Genomic DNA, 16852 nt, shown 5'->3' with positions numbered 1-16852 from the left:
GGTTCTAAAAGGCAATGAAAGGAAATATACGGACACTGCTCCTGATAAATTTCTTCTGAGTAACCATGAGAAAAAGCCTCAGAATCCAGCATAACCATTAAGGTCTGAACTCACAGCCTTTACCTTAACATTAGCCAATAATACTGCTGATTTAAGTCTGTGTTAAACTATGAAATAAAATATGCTAAACTTTTGTCACATTAGGTGATTTATAATCTAGCCCCATTGAGAGCTAAAGGATTTAATGTTAGCCCTATCTTTAAATCTCAAAGATTAAAAAACCAAAGAAAGTATAACTGTACAGTCTTAAGATAATATTCAGCATAGTTCAGCTATCTCTTGATGGCTCAGACATCCTAGGGGCATTAGTGATAATAGTGTATCAAGAATATCTGAGGGGGGCTGGGAATGTGGCTTAGTGGTAGAGTGCTTGCCTAGCATGTATATTGATTCCTCAGCACCACCTAAACAGAAAAGGCTGGAAGTAGTGCTATGGCTCAAGTGGCAGAGCGCTAGCCTTGAGCCAAGAGAAGCTCAAGGATAGTGCCCAGGTCCTGAGTTCAAGGCCCAGGACTGGCAAGAAAAAAAAAAATACTTCAGATACATTATCAAGATTAATCATTATAATTAATCATAATACATTAATTAGGATGCTCTATACTCATAACCTGACTTTTGGAATTACAACATCTTTAAAATAAATTTTAAAGAATACTTCAGAGACCAGAGTACAAATACTCTAAACTTGACGACTTTGCCTTGCAATCTCACTGCTGTAATTCTCATTGCTTTTTCGTACAACCAGAAAATTCAAAACATCCTTTATTTTACATACAGCTATGTTAGGCTTAATATAACCTGTCCTTGTCTATACCAATTACTTTCTTTTTCTTTGCTTGGAGGGGAATGGTTTGGTTTGTTTAACCAGATCTCCTTATATCTCAGGCTATCCTTTCTGCATCTGCCTCACAAGTGCTGGGATTACAGGTATGCATCACCATGGCAGTTTATTCCCCCCCCCCCCCCCCCCATCATGAGGCTTGAACTCTGGGCTTGGGCATTGTCCCTGCACTCTTCAGCTCAAGGCCAGCGTTCTACCACTTTAGCCACAGAGCCACTTCCGGATTTCTAGTGGTTTATTGGAGATAAGAGTCTCACAGAGTTTCTTGCCCGGGCTGGCTTTGAACCTCAGATCTCAGCCTCCTGATTAGCTAAGATTATAGGCATAAGGCACCAGTGCCTGGCTCACCATGCCAGCTTTGATGGACACTGGCTACTGAATTAGGTCTCTCACTTTCTAGCAAGTAACTGGGCTCATCCCTAAAAAGTAGTATACAATTCACAATACTTTTATTATTAGTGCAACTAATTAACAGAGCACATATTATATATAAGGTTTTTAGGCTCATTTTAACTATTCAAATCTCCACAAAATTCTATGTAGATAGTATGATTTTCAAAGATAAGAAACTAAGAACAGCAATAGTAAACTTCTGCAGCTACAAGAAGACAAAAATGGGGTATCTCACACCAAATCCTATGTCCTTTGCCACAGGCTACTGAAGCCATTGCCAGATTTTTTTTTTAATTTGCTTTCACTTCATGTGTCTGTAAAATAAAAGTGCCTGCCTGCTTGACAGGATAAAATTTTAGAGAACTACAAAGTCTCAATGTACTGTGTGCACAACTGCAGGAAGTATCATTTACACAGAAGCAGGAAGAATTCTCCTGAGGTTATGAGGGTACTCTATGTATATACAATGTGTCCTAAGTTGTGTGCCACACATGCTCATACATATGTGAATATACATGTACAGATATACACAAACATATTTAGTGTAAATATACTCATTTTATTAAGTGCTATAAGATACAAAACCACTGGCAACAGGAGTCCTCAACAGGAGAAAGCAAACCTATTATCATCAAAAACAGTGAAACAGTTCAACTAATAAACCCATGGTGATTTCCCCTTTCTTGTAGCACCAAACCAATTTCATGAACAGTTATAATACACCAATATTTATATAAATCTAATTTCTCTGGTTCATAAAAAAATGAAGCATTCAAATCACTATTTGCAGGAATAAAAAACAATGTCATTAAAATGGTTTAAAAGTACTGAAAGTAATTCTTTCAGGTTGACATTTGCAGTACATTTTAATTCATCACAAATGCAAACTTTTCTTAAAACTACAGTTGTAGTGATTCTGTGTGTTTCAAAAATTTGCTCTCATAGTTAAGTATTAAGACTGATCAGAATTGGAAATTCACTCTGATCAATAAACAATGCCAAGCCGGGAGCCAATGGCTCACAACTGTAATCCTAACTACTCAGGAAGCTGAGATCTAAAGATCATGGTTCAAAGCCAGCCAGGGCAGGAAAATTCTTGAGACTCTCATCTCCAATTAACTCAAGAAAACTGGAAGTGGCGCTGTGGCTCAAGTGGTAGAGCGCTTGCCTTGAGCTGAAGAGCTCAAGGACAATGCCCAAGCCCAGATTTCAAGCTCCATGACGAACAAAAAAACAAAAACAAAAAACTATGTCAGGTGTCAGTGGCTCATGTCTATAATCCTAGCTACAGGAGTGTTGAGATCTGAGGATCAGCTGGAAACCAGCCTGGGCAGAAAAATCCTTGAGACTCTTATTTCCAATTAACCACCAAAAACAAAGAAATGGAGTTGTGTCATAACTGGCAGAACACTAGCCTTGAGCAAAAAATCCTCAGGGACAGCACCCAGGACCAACACCAAAATACATGCTAACATGTTTCAATAATCAGTGAGGCAGGAAGATGGTGAGCTTAAAACTGTTGGTGTGGGCTACATAGCAAGACAGTCTGAACACAGAGAAATAGAGGAGAGAGAGAGAGAAAGACAGAGAGACAGAGAGAGACAGAGACAGAGAGAGAACAGGAGGGAGATGAATTGTGAAAACAGCAGAGCACCAAGATGTATAGAAGTTACAGGGATAATATAATTCATCCTTTCAAATACTGTACTTTTGTATTTTCTTTTTTTAGTTTATTGGAGATAATAGTCTCGTGGACTTTCCTGCCCAGGATTGGCTTCAAACTTTGATCATCAGACCTCGGCCTCCTGAGTACCTAAGATTACAGGCCATGAACCACTGTTACCCAGTGTGCACTTGTTTTCTGTGTCATGGTATTTATAAATATTTCCTTCTACTAAAGTTAAGGCCTAGTATTTTTATGGATAGGCTACCAAAATAAATGACAACATCACAAGGAAACTATACTATATACCAACTGGCATTAACTGACCCACCTCTATCTACAATAAATTTTTACTGTTTCTATGGAGAGAAAACAAAAGTAAATAAATGTTTGTATTATATTTATCATGGCTAGGAAAGTATAAGTGATCAAAAGGGAATCACTGAGGTTCCAAAGGGAGTACGCACAAATGAACCTGTGTTTAAAACAAATCTTTATATGAACCAAATCTAGGCAACACACACATACTACTTGAAAAACACACACATACCACTTGAAAAATAACTGGCAAAACTTCAGCAAACATTTAAATATTAATTTTCATAGCTATTAGGAAAACAGATCTTCTACATATGATAAAATGACTAGAAAATGATAAAAGATAATGTCAGTAAATCATATGAGTCACTTGTTAGATGTAATCCAACAGACCACACAGTGAAGGTTAGTACATGTTATATATTATACAACTGAATTCTACACTTACAGTAGCTTTGATCTGAAGAACACAATTTCTTTACCTTTTATGATGGTTTAATCACTTGTTAGACTTTCACCATTCTTATAACTTACTTGCTATTCTAGAGGATTCTGACACTCTTATCATAAACATATATATTGTAGCGTATACTCCATAGAAGAATGCACAGGAGCCAAGAATCATCTGAACAAATAAGCTGTCCCAAGTTTATTGCATACATCAGACCTTTTTTGTTGAATCACATTTCATACATGGTTGCCCATTCTTCCTCAAACCTAAACATTGTTTGCCTTAGAATCAAGAAGTTTATTTATCTCTTTTCCTTTTGTCTTGTTCATTCATGTATCTGTCTTTTGGGGAATAAAGGGGCAAAGAAATGGAAGGAAAAAAGGTGAACAAATGCAGCAGTGGTATCAGTAGACACAATGTTGTGAATGAACTATACAATTTGTGGGTGGAGACAAGAGGGAAAAAAAACAAGAGAAAACAAAAGGGTGACACTGTCCAAAAAGAAATGAGCTTGTTACCTAGGAAACAGTAAACCATGTGTATAATAACTACCTTTATAACAGTAAGTTCTTTTTTTTTTTTTTTTTAAGTTTTCCTATGTCTCTAGGTCTTCATTTCTTCTTTTTTTGGGGGTAGAGGGCAATCCTGAGGCTTGAACTCAAGTTTCAGGGGCACTTTCCCTGAGCTTCTTTTACTCAAGGCTAGCACTCTACCAATTGAGCCGCAGTGCCACTTCTGGCTTTTTCTGTTTATGTTAATACTGAGGAATCAAACCCAGCACTCCATGCATGCTAGGTAAGTATTCTACCACTAAGTCATGTTCCCAGCCTTAGGTCTTTATCATATAAAATTTTGATTAAGTGAATTTGCTGTTTTTCCCAATTGATCTGTCTTTTGTTTTATGTGTATCATATCTTTTCTCTCCTACACATTCATTTCAACTTTCAATTTTGAAGTTTTCCCATGAGAAAAATCAACCCCCTCATTCCTCAGGAGTTGAGGACTGAACCCAGGGCCTCACTCATGGATCATCTACTTTTAATTTCTTTCTTGAATGTGATGCTTCATAGTTTTAACAGTAGAAGCCAGAATGTCTGTGTTCATGAAGCAAACATGATTAAATTATAATAAATACATAATCTATACCTGTTATTATATATAACATACTTTGAGACCTATAAATAAGTGTAAAGGAATGAAATTATTTGTCTACTGATACAGAATATCAGAGATACACTGCCAGGAAAATGCAAGTAACTGCAGTATATAAACGGAAAGAAAAAGAAATTTAACCATATTTACTTTGTGTAGAGGGGATGGGGGGTTGCTCAGGCTAGGGCTCCACTCTCAGCTTACTGATGTTTTAATGGAAGATAAGAGTCTCACAGATGCTCCTACCTGAGGTTGAAAATGAACCGTAATTTTTAGATCTCAGCCTCCTGAACAGCTAGGATTACAGGTGTGAGCCACCAGCATCAGGCCAGGCCATATTTATGTACACATAAGTTTCTTTCATATGATTCCAAAGATGAGTGGTTAATTCCCAGCATGAAAACAAGGCTGAGCAAGAGACATTTTATATACATATACACATATTTTATATATATAACACACACATATACTTTTTTATATCTTAAAGTTCAGACCATGTGACATTACCTATTCTTAAAAATCAATGAATTAACTTAAACTTGCTTAAAGTTTAAAAAAAGTTTTTGTAAATAAACTTTATAAAAGTTGAAGGCAGGTAGAAAGAATGCCCAAATGATTAGTTTGAGAACCTGCCTCCAACTATAATTACACATTTTAGCATTGCAAAAAAACAAATGTCTCTCCACTCACTATGGACAATCTGTTCTAATCTTATAATTCTGAACATCTTGTATTTTAGTTAATAAATCAAGATTACTTACTAAGTAGTTAAAACTGTAACACAAAATAAGGTGTAAAGGCAAACAGGAAAATATAAAATTGTTGCTTCTGTATGACAACCATTAACACAGATCATCTAAGTATGTCAGAAATTCCATATAAACTCTTCAGATGTGTAAGAATTACCATATAATATGTAGGAGAATATTTCCTCTGGTGTATAGTTGGAGCTTCCTGTTATGACTAATAATAAAACAATTCATCCATACATGATCTGGGGTTTGTTTTGTTTTTGGTTCTGGGGCTTGAACTCTGGGCCTAGGCTCTGTCCCTCAGCTCTTCAACTCAATGCTAACACACTATCACTTGAGCCACAGCACCACTTCTGGTTTTCTGGTGGTTTACTGGAGATGAATTTCACAGACTTTCCTGCCCAGGCTGGCTTTGAACCATGATCCTCAGAGCTACTCAGAGCTGAGTAGCTAGGATTATAGGCAAGAGCCACCAAAACCCTGCCATACATGATTTTTAACTCCATCTCTCCACATGTACATTAAAACTGAAGAAACTATGAAGGCAGCTTATGAACACTGTAGTTTGTTGGGAAGCTTGTCCAATTGAACAGTGTGGAAATGAATTCGATTGCCAAAACATTAATTTAAAGAATTTTTTAAGATGAGACACAGCAGCTGAAGTCTATAATCCTAGCAACTTGGAAGGAGATCAAGGGATTGTGTTTAAAGTTCAGCCCCAGCAAAAAACTTATGAGACTCCATCTCAATCAGTAACTAGATGCAGAAGTGATATAAGAAACATAAATAGAAGGGATCAAGACCAAGCTGGCTCAAGCACCAAGTGAAGAGCTATAATGAAAATAACCAACACATACACACATACACATACACACACACACACACACACACACACAGACACACACACACAAAAGCTGATAGAATGGTTCACACTGTAGAGTGCCTTTTTAACAAGCATAAGGCCTTGAGTTCAAACCCTAGTACTACCAATAAAAAATTTCAAAGGAAAAGGAAAAAAATTTTATATACAAAACAAGAAATCAGATGCATATATAAATGTTTTGTATAAACAACTTATAATTACCTAGTAATCCCAGTTATTCAATACTTAGGAGGTAGAGATAGGAGAATCAGTTTTTAAGACCAATCAGGAAAGAAAGTTACCCTCATTTTAATCAATAAAGCTGGGTGGGAACCAGGCACCATTGGCTCACACATGTAATCCTAGCTACTCAGGAGGCTGAGATCAGAAGCCAGCCCAGAAGAAAAGTCCATGAGACTTTTATCTCCAGTTAACTACCAGAAAACCAGAAGTGGAACTGTGGTTCAAAGTAGTAGAGCACCAGCCTTGAGCAAAAAAGCTCAGGAACAGCACCCATGCCCTGAGTTCAAGCCCCACAACTGGCAAAAATAAAAAGGAAATGGGAGGGAGGGAGGGAAGAAGTAAAGGAGGGAGTAAGAGAAAGAAAGAGGGGAGAAAGAGAAAAGAGAAAGAAAGAAAGTAAAGAAAGAAAGAAAAGAAAGAAAGAGAGAGAGAGAGAAAGAAAGAGAGAGAAAGAAAGGAAGGAAGAGAGAGAGAGGAGAGGAGAGAGGAGAGGAGGGGAGGGGAGGGGAGGGGAGGGGAGGGGAGGGGAGGGGAGGAAGGAAGGAAGGAAGGAAGGAAGGAAGGAAGGAAGGAAGGAAGGAAGGAAGGAAGGAAGGAAGGAAGGAAGGAAGGAAGGAAGGAGGAAGGAGCAAGCAAAAAGCTGGGTGGGGCAATTCACACCTGTCATCCAAACTATGTCTGAGAGTAAGTAGGTAGACCATTTGTCCAGGTCAACCCAGGCAAAAAATGCAAAGTCCTATCAGAAAAGTAACTAAAGCAAAAAGGGCTAGGGGTAGGGCTCAAGTGGTAGAATCCTACCTGAGGCCCTAAACTCAAATGCCAATACTAATTTAAAAAATACAAATAAAAACCTAATAATCTGAAAACAAAGAACTCACAGGACAGCCTACAAGAAAATCTGATCACTACAAACATAATTAAAACTCCAGTGTGTGTGTATATGTGTGTGGGGGAGAGAAAGAGATAGACATAGTTAGAGATTTCACAACTAAAATTACTTACAAGTCAATGAAAAAGGTTATTTACCAGTGATTATTTCCATTCTCACCCCTATTTCCTGAATATACATTGAGAATCAAAGAGCAGTATGACATCACTTTGATTCTAAGCATCTTAAAACAAATTACAACTGTTAAAGAATACTCAAAATAGAAATACCATTCCAAGGTTAAACAGCTGTGTCTATAGGGACAAACTTCAATAGTACTCTGATTGGGAAAAGGGGTATTCAGGAGAAAGGCTGTGTATGAACTAGCCTTTTACATGAAGAACTTAACTTTCAAAGGGAGAGATGAGAAAAGGAAAAAAAAAATCCCAAGAAACGGAAATGCATGAGAAATTAAAATGACAAATGGGAGGAGGATAAAACAAGTTTATATTCTTTGGGAGATAGATGTTGAAACATAATTTGATTCCATGAAGTTTTTAATAGAGCACTGAGGGCAACTAATGAAGAAAAACAGTGCTGAATAAATGGGATGATACTCCATCATCAATGAGGAGACAGTGGGCAAAGAGGCACATGGGTTAAGAACACAGACTTGCAAGGAAAACAGAATTAAAATCCCAACACTGCTACTTGCTAGCAATTCCTTTGAACTCACCACTATAAGGTGGGAAAAATAGTATATGTCAACATAAATTATAAGGACTAAATAAGAATAAAACATAAAGATTGTTTGCTGCCATTAAAAAACAGCTAAGTGAGCCAGGCACTAGTGGCTCATGCCTGTAATCTGTAGGCTGAGATCTGAGCCCCCACCACAGGAAAGTTAGGAAAGTCCAACAGACTCATCTCCAATTAACCACCAGAAAACCAAAAGTGGCGTTGTGGCTCAAAGTGGTAGAGCACTAACCTTGAGCAAAAGAGCTCAGAGCAAGTGCCTAACACTGAGTTCAAGCCCCATAACCAAAAAAAAAAGTGTTTTTGCGTATTTTGTTTGTCACCAGGCAGAGAAGATAATCAAGGCTACAACGGAGGACGGTTAGAATCACTATGCCAGATACATGGCGAAACCTAGAGATCAATGTCACTACTGTGTATATGGTCACTACAAGAATGAAAAGGGGCTGGGCACCAGTGGCTCAGGCCTGTAATCCTAGCTACTCAGGAGGATCAGGTTCAAAAGAAAGTCTATGAAACTCTCATGTCTAACCACCAAAAAACCAAAAGTGGCACTGTGGTGCAAGGGCCACAGCCCAAGCACTTGCCTTGGGCTGAAGAGCTCAGGGACAGCACCCAGGCACAGAGTTCAAGCCCCATGTCCAACAAAGTAAAAAAAGAGAAAAAAAGGGGGGGAAGGAACCAAACTGCAATATGATAAAAATACTCCTGAATAAATGTAGAATGAAAAACCAAGGATAACTTTTTTGATTTTGGACCCTAGATGACTGAGAAAATGCTAAGGTCATTGATATAAACAAGGAAAGAGGGGGAAAAATAATTAAATTTATAAAGTTACTAATTCAAAGTAACAAAATGACAACCTGTAAGTATCAAAGAGAAAAAAACAAAAAGCCTTAATATTAGGGAAAGCGAATGAGGACTGTGAAGCAGAAGCCTGGAATGGAAGGAGGAGCAGCTCTGAAATCCCTAAGAGAAAACACAGCTTTCAAAAGACAGATAATGAGGCTGGGAAGGTGGCTCAGTGGTAGAGTGCTTGCCTTGCATGCTTGAGGCCCTGGGTTTGATTCCTCAGCACCACATAAGCAAAAAGAAAAAAGCCAGAAGTGGCGCTGTGGCTCAAGTGGTAGAGCGCTAGCCTTGAGCTGAAAAGCTGAGGGACAGCGCCCAGGCCCAGAGTTCAGGCCCCACAACTGGACCCAAAAAAAAAAAAAAAAGACAGATGAGAACCAAAAGGATCGCTTCTCGGCCTTTTGGCTAAGATCAAGTGAGAACCAAAAGGAAAGGAGTGTGAAAGCATGAACAAAAGCTACAAGAAAGACCACTGTAACTTCACAGTGTGAACTAAACTGATAATATTTGATAAACTTATAATAGTGTGATTATGACAGAAGATTTTTTTTCCTGTAAAAGTTTGCAAGAAAATCGTTATTGCTTCATGGCAACCTCCAACAGAACACAGGTAATACAAGAGTAAGTATAAGTAGATACTTTCCAGTAGCTCAAAGAACTGTAACTATTTTACATTCCCATTTTCCTTACCATCCATCTACTCATTTGATTCTGATGACCCACTCTTTAAATAAATCCCTTGAGCCACATACTGGTGGCTCATGCCTGTGAATCCTAGCTACTCAGGAGGCTGAGATCTGAGAATCAGCCAGCCAGGGCAGGAAAAGTTCTGAGACTTTCATCTCCCATTAACCACTAGAAAACCAAAAGTGACCTTGTAGCTCAAGTGGTAGAGCACCAGCCTTGAGCAAAAAGAGCTCAGGGTGAGTACCCAGGGCCTTGAGTTGAAGCCTCCCCCCACCAAAAAAAAAAAAAAACCACATTGGCCAGGCACTAATGGCCCATGCCTATAATCTTAGCTACACCAGTGCCTATCAGAAAGAACAAATCCAAGATACTCCATTTATCTCACAAAGAGAAGTGGCAGCATGGCTAAAGAGTCTGCCATTAGTGAAAAAATCCAAGCAAGCTCTTAATGCCCAAAGTTAGAGCTCCAATACTGGGCACATACAAAAAAGTAAAAATAAAAACAAGTAAAAAGCCCCTCAGGCAAGCTGTGGCTTAGTGGTAGAATGCCTGCCTAGCATGCATGAAGCCCTGGGTTCAATTCCTCAGTACCACATAAACAGAAAAAGACTGAAGTGGCACTGTGGCTCAAGTGGTAGAGAGCTTGCCAAGGCCCGAGTTCAAACCCCAGGAATGGGGAAGAAAAAAAAACCTGTCCCTTCCTTTACTTTGGTAACCAATTCCCACACTGACTTCTGTTTTTTGTTGTTGTTGTTAATAGGTCCTTCACCTTGGAAGGAAGGACCTGATATAGGTGTTATATACAAAATTTGTTTTTAGAGACTCCCCCTACCCAAAGGGGGTGAGGGAGACATGCATTAGGCATTTTAATAAATTTTCTGTGTTTTTAAACACAAGAGATCATTGCTGGTTTTCTTTTTTAATCATTCATGAGATCAAAATAGTTGACTTACTTTTGGCTACTCATGAATTCAAAGAGGATTTTCAGAATAAATTGGAAAATACAGCTTCTATTTTTTTTCCCATCAGCAATAAAACCTCCATAATAATTTTTTACAGCATCCAGACACAGCCTATATCCCAGACCCTCTCACATGGATAACTTAAAAGTCAAAGACTCTTAACAAATTCCGTTAAAAAGATCTTTCTGGGATTAAAATTTTTTGCAGGGCTAGGAATGTAGCTTAGTGGGAGAGTGCTTGCCTAGCATGCAAGAAGTGCTGTGTTCAATTTCTCAGTACTATATAAACAGAAAAATCCAGAAGTGGCACTGTGGCTCAAGCGGTAGAGTGCTAGCCTTGAGAAAAACAAGCAAAAAAGTGCCCAGGCTGACTGGGAATATGGCTCAGTGGTAGAGTGCTTGCCTAACATGCATGAAGCCCTGGGTTCCATTCCTGAGTACCACATAAACAGAAAAAGCCAGAGGTGGCGCTGTGGCTCAAGTGGTAGAGACTTGAGGAAAAGAAGCTCAAGGACAGTGCCCAGGCCCTGAGTTCAACCCCTAGGACTACCCCCAACTCCCACCCCCCACACACAAAAAAAGCGTCCAGGTTCTGGGTTCAAGCCCCTGTTGTGCCAACAAGCATCCAATGCAAGCTGTCTAGAAGGTAATCAATGGCAGATACATAACTTACATATAATTTCAATAATCATCTTTAACTGCCAATAAACGCTCAACTCTTTTGTTATGTCAGTTTCTCTTCAAATACATACAACTGATCATAATTAACTTCAGTATCTGCCTACTTAGTAAAACTGCAGTTGTCACAAAACTAGAACAGATTAATATACTATGTAACACATACTTTACTGATGCTTTGTTAAAAGACAAAATGCCAAAAATGAAATAAGCAAATTGAAACATAATGTTTAACGACTAAAACAAAAGAATCTGCATATTTTGGATTAAGGGCATAAGACTGAGTTTGATATTTTAATAATACACTACCAGAAACCTTATCTAAAATATTACATCTTCTATTTATCCTTTAGACTATTTTCAATATATATGATCACATTCACATCTCCTTTTAAAAAGAAGATTACAAAGAAAGAAAATTACCTATAATCAACCATTTGGGAAAGCAGTGTGGTGGGTATAGGGAACCCACAGTTACTGGACTAAGTACACCTTAAGCAGGCACTAGTATTTTTAAAAAGGGGCAAGGGGAATTTTCTGGAGTTTAGTCGCTCACGGCATCTAATTAATAAATCTATAGAATGGGGAAATGCTACCTATGTTGTTATGTAAAAATCTGTAAGAATATATAATTACCAGAAATAATAACTAAAATGCCAGAGATGTTTTTGATTCAATCCCAGTTCCCAAATAAAATGCTACACACTTGGCCTAAGATGTCTAACTTGTTTAGAATGACTGTTGCTTATGATTAATTTACTCCGTTGTTTTCCCTGAAAGCTAGAACTCAGATGAACATAAAAGTACATTTTTAATAAATACAAGTTAGTGATTAAATAAACAAAGCCTCCAGCTCTTACCGCAAACAAGCACAGAAAATTTAATGGGGACTCTATCTCCGTCATTTTTTGAGGGGGGGGTGTCTGGTCGTGGAGCCTGAACTCTGGGCCTCAGCTCTTCAGCTCAAGGCTAGCGTTCTACAGTTGAGCCACAGCGCCACTTCCAGCTTTTTTTTCTTTTTGCTTATGTGGTGCTGAGGAATCGAACCCAGAGCCTTTTGCATGCAAGGCAAGCGCTCTACCACTGAGCCAGCCCCAATCTCCGTCATTCTTAATAATCACAAGCATTGCAATATTATCCTTCTACTTCCCAATTAATTTCCTATAGTTTACTCATGAAAATATTTAATCTCTGATGCTTTAAGTATAGAGTTCTGGACCACTGTTTTTTACCTTGCATCTTCACAAGTTATCCACTTCAGGTTTAAGGGACTGTTTTCCTATAACCATATGGGATTTAAATCTACTTTGAAACTGTACTTCAACTATTTTAGTACCCTACTTTATGAAATCATCCAGCCCCATGTAAATTATCACTAGGCTCTGTGTAAACACATTACTCAACCTGTTTCTTATGAAAATATCACATCTGGCCTTGGATGGTCTGAAAGTTTAACCCACATTAAGTTACACAAATAATATCTTGTAGATGCTTTTAAAAAGCAATGACTTAACTTTTTAAACTGAAAACCAGGTTCAGCTGTAAAGAAACCCACAGCTACGTAGTTTTTTAAAAGAATGGAAATGGGTACTAAAATAGATCGTCCGGAACTGTTGGCCAATCAATCGATACACTGATATGATTCCAATTTTGTTTCTAAAGGCACGGAAAAAGAAGACGAAAGCACTTCAATGGCTGACGACACCCAGGATAAATCAGATTATCCAGTAAGAGGAGGAAATACAGAGGGACGGGGCACGGAGGCAAGTGGGAGGTCAGGCGTCTTCATTGTTTGGCAGCTTAATTTTCTCTTAAAGAGCACGCAGCCCTTTGGCAATGATAACAACACAAGACAACTACTGTTAAAGAGTACTTCCTCCTCGGAACCCAAATTCTTCTGCATTTTCTGAAAAACAGCTACCGATTCCTCGTAAAAGAATCATTCACCGAGGACACAGGAGACGATCCAGAGAGAATCTGGAATCCGCAGCAGCACTCCTCTCCGCTTGCACTCACGGGTCCCCGTCTCGGCCAGCGTTGGCAAAGTCCCCCCCAAAAGCCACACTTGGGGCACAGCACTCACCCGAGGCTGTGGTGGACGCTCGCACCGCACCGACGGTGCGCGCGGCCGGCGCCCGCGGGGCTCGGTCCCCTCCCCGCCCCCAAGGCTCCCCAGCCTACGCAGGTCCGTTCCGGCTCCACCACCAAAACAACGCCGAGCCGCGGCGGCGCAGGGCGGCCTGCCCGGCCGCGCGCGCGCTCCGACGACGCCGGCCAGGGGGCCTCCGCTTCCCCCAGCCCCGGGGAGGGCCGCAGGACCGACCCCAGGACGCGGCAACCCCCGCCTCGCGACCCACAGGCCCCGTTCGGCCCCCGTTCCACGACCTCTTCCGTTCCGCGACCTCCGCGATCCGCGATCTCCCCGGCTCCCGGCCCTAAGTACCACAACCCCGCGACCCCGAGCCCGCGGGCGGCGGCGTTACCTGTGGCGCGGCGGTCGGTCCAGCCCGACACAGCAACGCGAGAGCCAGGCGCTAGGACTCCGGAGCACCGCGGCCGCCGGCCGCCGCCACCACAATCACAACACCGCCGCCGCCTCCCGGGGAGGGGCGGGGCCGGACTTAATGCTGGGGCCGCGGGACCGTCCCGGCCTCTTCCAGGGAATGGGGACTGGGCATGCGCTGAGCGCCTCAAGCGCGCGACAGAACCACCCGCGCGCTTGCCGAAGTCAACAAGGCCAGGGGACGCCGCCGTTTGGCTCCACCCACTTCGGGGTGGCTCCGCCCCCAAGCCCAAACCACGCGAGGCCTAGAACCGGGTACGACAAGGGTGGGAGGAGCTCCGGGCCTCGGCCTCCCCGCCCCCTTCCCCGCGGCGGACCAACCCCGCGGCGCGTCACGCCACGCCGCGTGCGGCGGGCTGTTCCGGAGATGCCGGGCACCGAGCCCTCCCCTCGGCGCTCCACCGCGTTCGGTGCGGGTCTCCCGCCCCCGGCGGCTCGTTCCCGAGGCGCTTTCTGGGAATCGGAGGCGATCCACCGCAGACTCGCTCTCCGCAGGGTTCGGGGGCGGGCCGAGGGGCGCTGGGCGCCCGTTCGCGTTCGCTGTTGTGAGTTTTCCTGGACCAGTGTTGCTAGAGCCACTTGAAGCCAGGGGTGGTGGTAACTTCCCGGTGAGGGAAGGCCACGGAGCACGCCAGCTGCGCCAGTGCGCCCCCCCACCCCTCCCTCACCCTGAACCTCCGCCCCCTGCCCTCCTCCCCCAGTCCTCCCCCCTCCTCTTCTCCCCCACTCCGGGTGCACTTCTGCTTGCCCTGGGCTTGACTGCAGAACTCCGCACGCTGCGCACACCGGCTTGTAACTTTCCACAGGTGCGGTGGACTCTGGAGTTCAACGAACTGCAGATGCTGACCTGCGGAAAGCTTGTTGAGAAGGGACGACGTGGGGTCAGGAAGCCCTGGAAGGCATTGTTACTGCCGCTAAGCCAAAGCAGTAAACGTGGTGTTTATACTGTAAAAACTCTTAATAAACGGCATCGTCTTCTTCAGTGGGGTCTAGTATACAGAAAAAGCATCCAGTCTCTGCAAAATACTGGAGTTTTTCTAGACTCTTGTCCCATTCTGTCCTACTCACTAGTCTCTATAGTCCCCCTCGAAGCCACTAACAGATTCGAGCTGGATTTGCTTGCATTGTCTGAATTGTATTCTCGGCTTTGTTAACAGTGATTGGAAGCTGCCAATATAGGTTCCCTAATGTAAATTAGAATTAGTCAGAACACCTTTGAAGCTTAGGAGAAATATACTAGCAAGGTGCTTGGAGTCATGAAATGACCTGAAAACCGAACAAAAATTGCTTCTCAGATGGCCTGTCATTCAGCTCCACACCTTCACTTAAACTGAGTTTAATGTGAGTCGATATCCAGTGGACTGTTAGCCCTGTGCAAAATCTCTTCCTCTGCCTTCAGAGTGAAGCTGATTCATTCACCCCATCCTTGGCTCTCTTGTCTGGGTTTAGGACTTTTTCTAAGTGATGGCATCCTATAACAATCTCAAAAGTAGTTTCTGCTACCCTATGCTGAAGTTTTGCACATGAAAATAATGTGCCATAAAGTAAGTACAAATGGCAATCTACCTTAGGAAGGTTTTGCTTTGTTTTCTTTCCTTCTTGCTTTTTTTTTTTTTAATGCCAGTCCTGGGGCTTGAATTCAGAGCTTCTTTTGCTCAAGGCTAACACTCTATCACTTGAGCCATAGTGCCACTTCTGATTTTTTTCTGTGTATGTGGTATGAGGAATGGAACCCAGCGATTCATGTATGCTAGGCAAGCACTCTATCACTGAGCCACCTTCCCAACCTTGTGTTCTTTCTTTTCTTTTTTTAAACAGGAGAAGGTGGTTTATAAAGAGGTTTATCAGCAGGGCTCTGTTTTCTTTTTTAAAGGAAAAAAATGAAGTCTATCCAAGAGCTAGTGGCTAGCTATTCAGCAGGCTAAGATCTGAGAATAGACATTCAAAGTCAATCCAAAGCAAACAAATCGGAGAGACTTTTCTATCCGGTTACTCAGCAAAAAGATGGAACTGGCCCTACCAGTGGCTTATGCATGTCTCAAGAGGCTGAGATATGAAAATCGTTGTTCAAAACTAGCCAAGGCAGGAAAGTCCATGAGATTCTTATCTCCAATAAACTATTGGGGAGGCGCTGAAAGTGGAGCTGTGGCTCAAGTGATTGAGTGCTAGCCTTGAGCAAAAGCCCAAGGACAACATTCAGGCCCTGAGTTCAAGCTCCAGGACTGGCAATAATAATAAATAATAATAATAATAATAATGCCCTGAGTTCAAGCCCCTGTACTAACACAAGAAAAAAAGAGTAGAATAAAGTCTAACAAGTAGCTCAAGCAGGACCCCAGCCTCCTGGAAGCCAGGAGTGTCCCCATGCCTGGCCTAAAAGGGAAGATGGTTAAAATCACTCCATTCATTTTGTCCCTTCTCTTGCAGAAAGTATTCAAAACTAATTCCTCTTTGTCTTCTGAATTAAAGGTAAACACTGGTCATTTTTAAAGAAAACTAAGTACTCTGTTAATAAGCAGGACCAAACGCTAATTTGTTACTTTGTTAATAGATAGGATCTACTGCTATTCTCTGTAAGTTTCACTTCTTGGTGCTGGCACTTCTGTTTATGTCTCCAAGTAGCGTTTATCCACAAGTAAATACTTATGGTTTTATCATTCAAGAAAGCTATTGCATACCCCATGTATCCGCTGTTTCTCTGCACGGCAGAACATAGGCACCCTGTATTTGTTGAATGAGCAATTTAAATTTT

At 41.5% G+C, this 16852-nt stretch overlaps 1 protein-coding gene across 1 annotated transcript in view; it reads right to left on the bottom strand.

Moving 5' to 3' along the window:
- The window catches only part of Pcmtd1 (protein-L-isoaspartate (D-aspartate) O-methyltransferase domain containing 1), an 86175-nt gene extending 71988 nt beyond the window's left edge, over nt 1-14187 (bottom strand). The window contains exon 1 of the mRNA XM_042696123.1: nt 14021-14187. The gene's annotated coding sequence lies outside the window, so the exon portion shown is untranslated. The remainder of the gene's footprint in view (nt 1-14020) is intronic.
- Nucleotides 14188-16852: the final 2665 nt, after the last annotated feature.

The sequence above is a fragment of the Dipodomys spectabilis genome, unplaced genomic scaffold (assembly GCF_019054845.1).
Source record: "Dipodomys spectabilis isolate Male_0828 unplaced genomic scaffold, ASM1905484v1 ptg000199l, whole genome shotgun sequence".
Classification (NCBI taxonomy): domain Eukaryota; kingdom Metazoa; phylum Chordata; class Mammalia; order Rodentia; family Heteromyidae; genus Dipodomys; species Dipodomys spectabilis.
The sequence above is the reverse complement of the archived record's forward strand: the minus strand, read 5'-3'. Positions and strand labels throughout refer to the sequence as shown.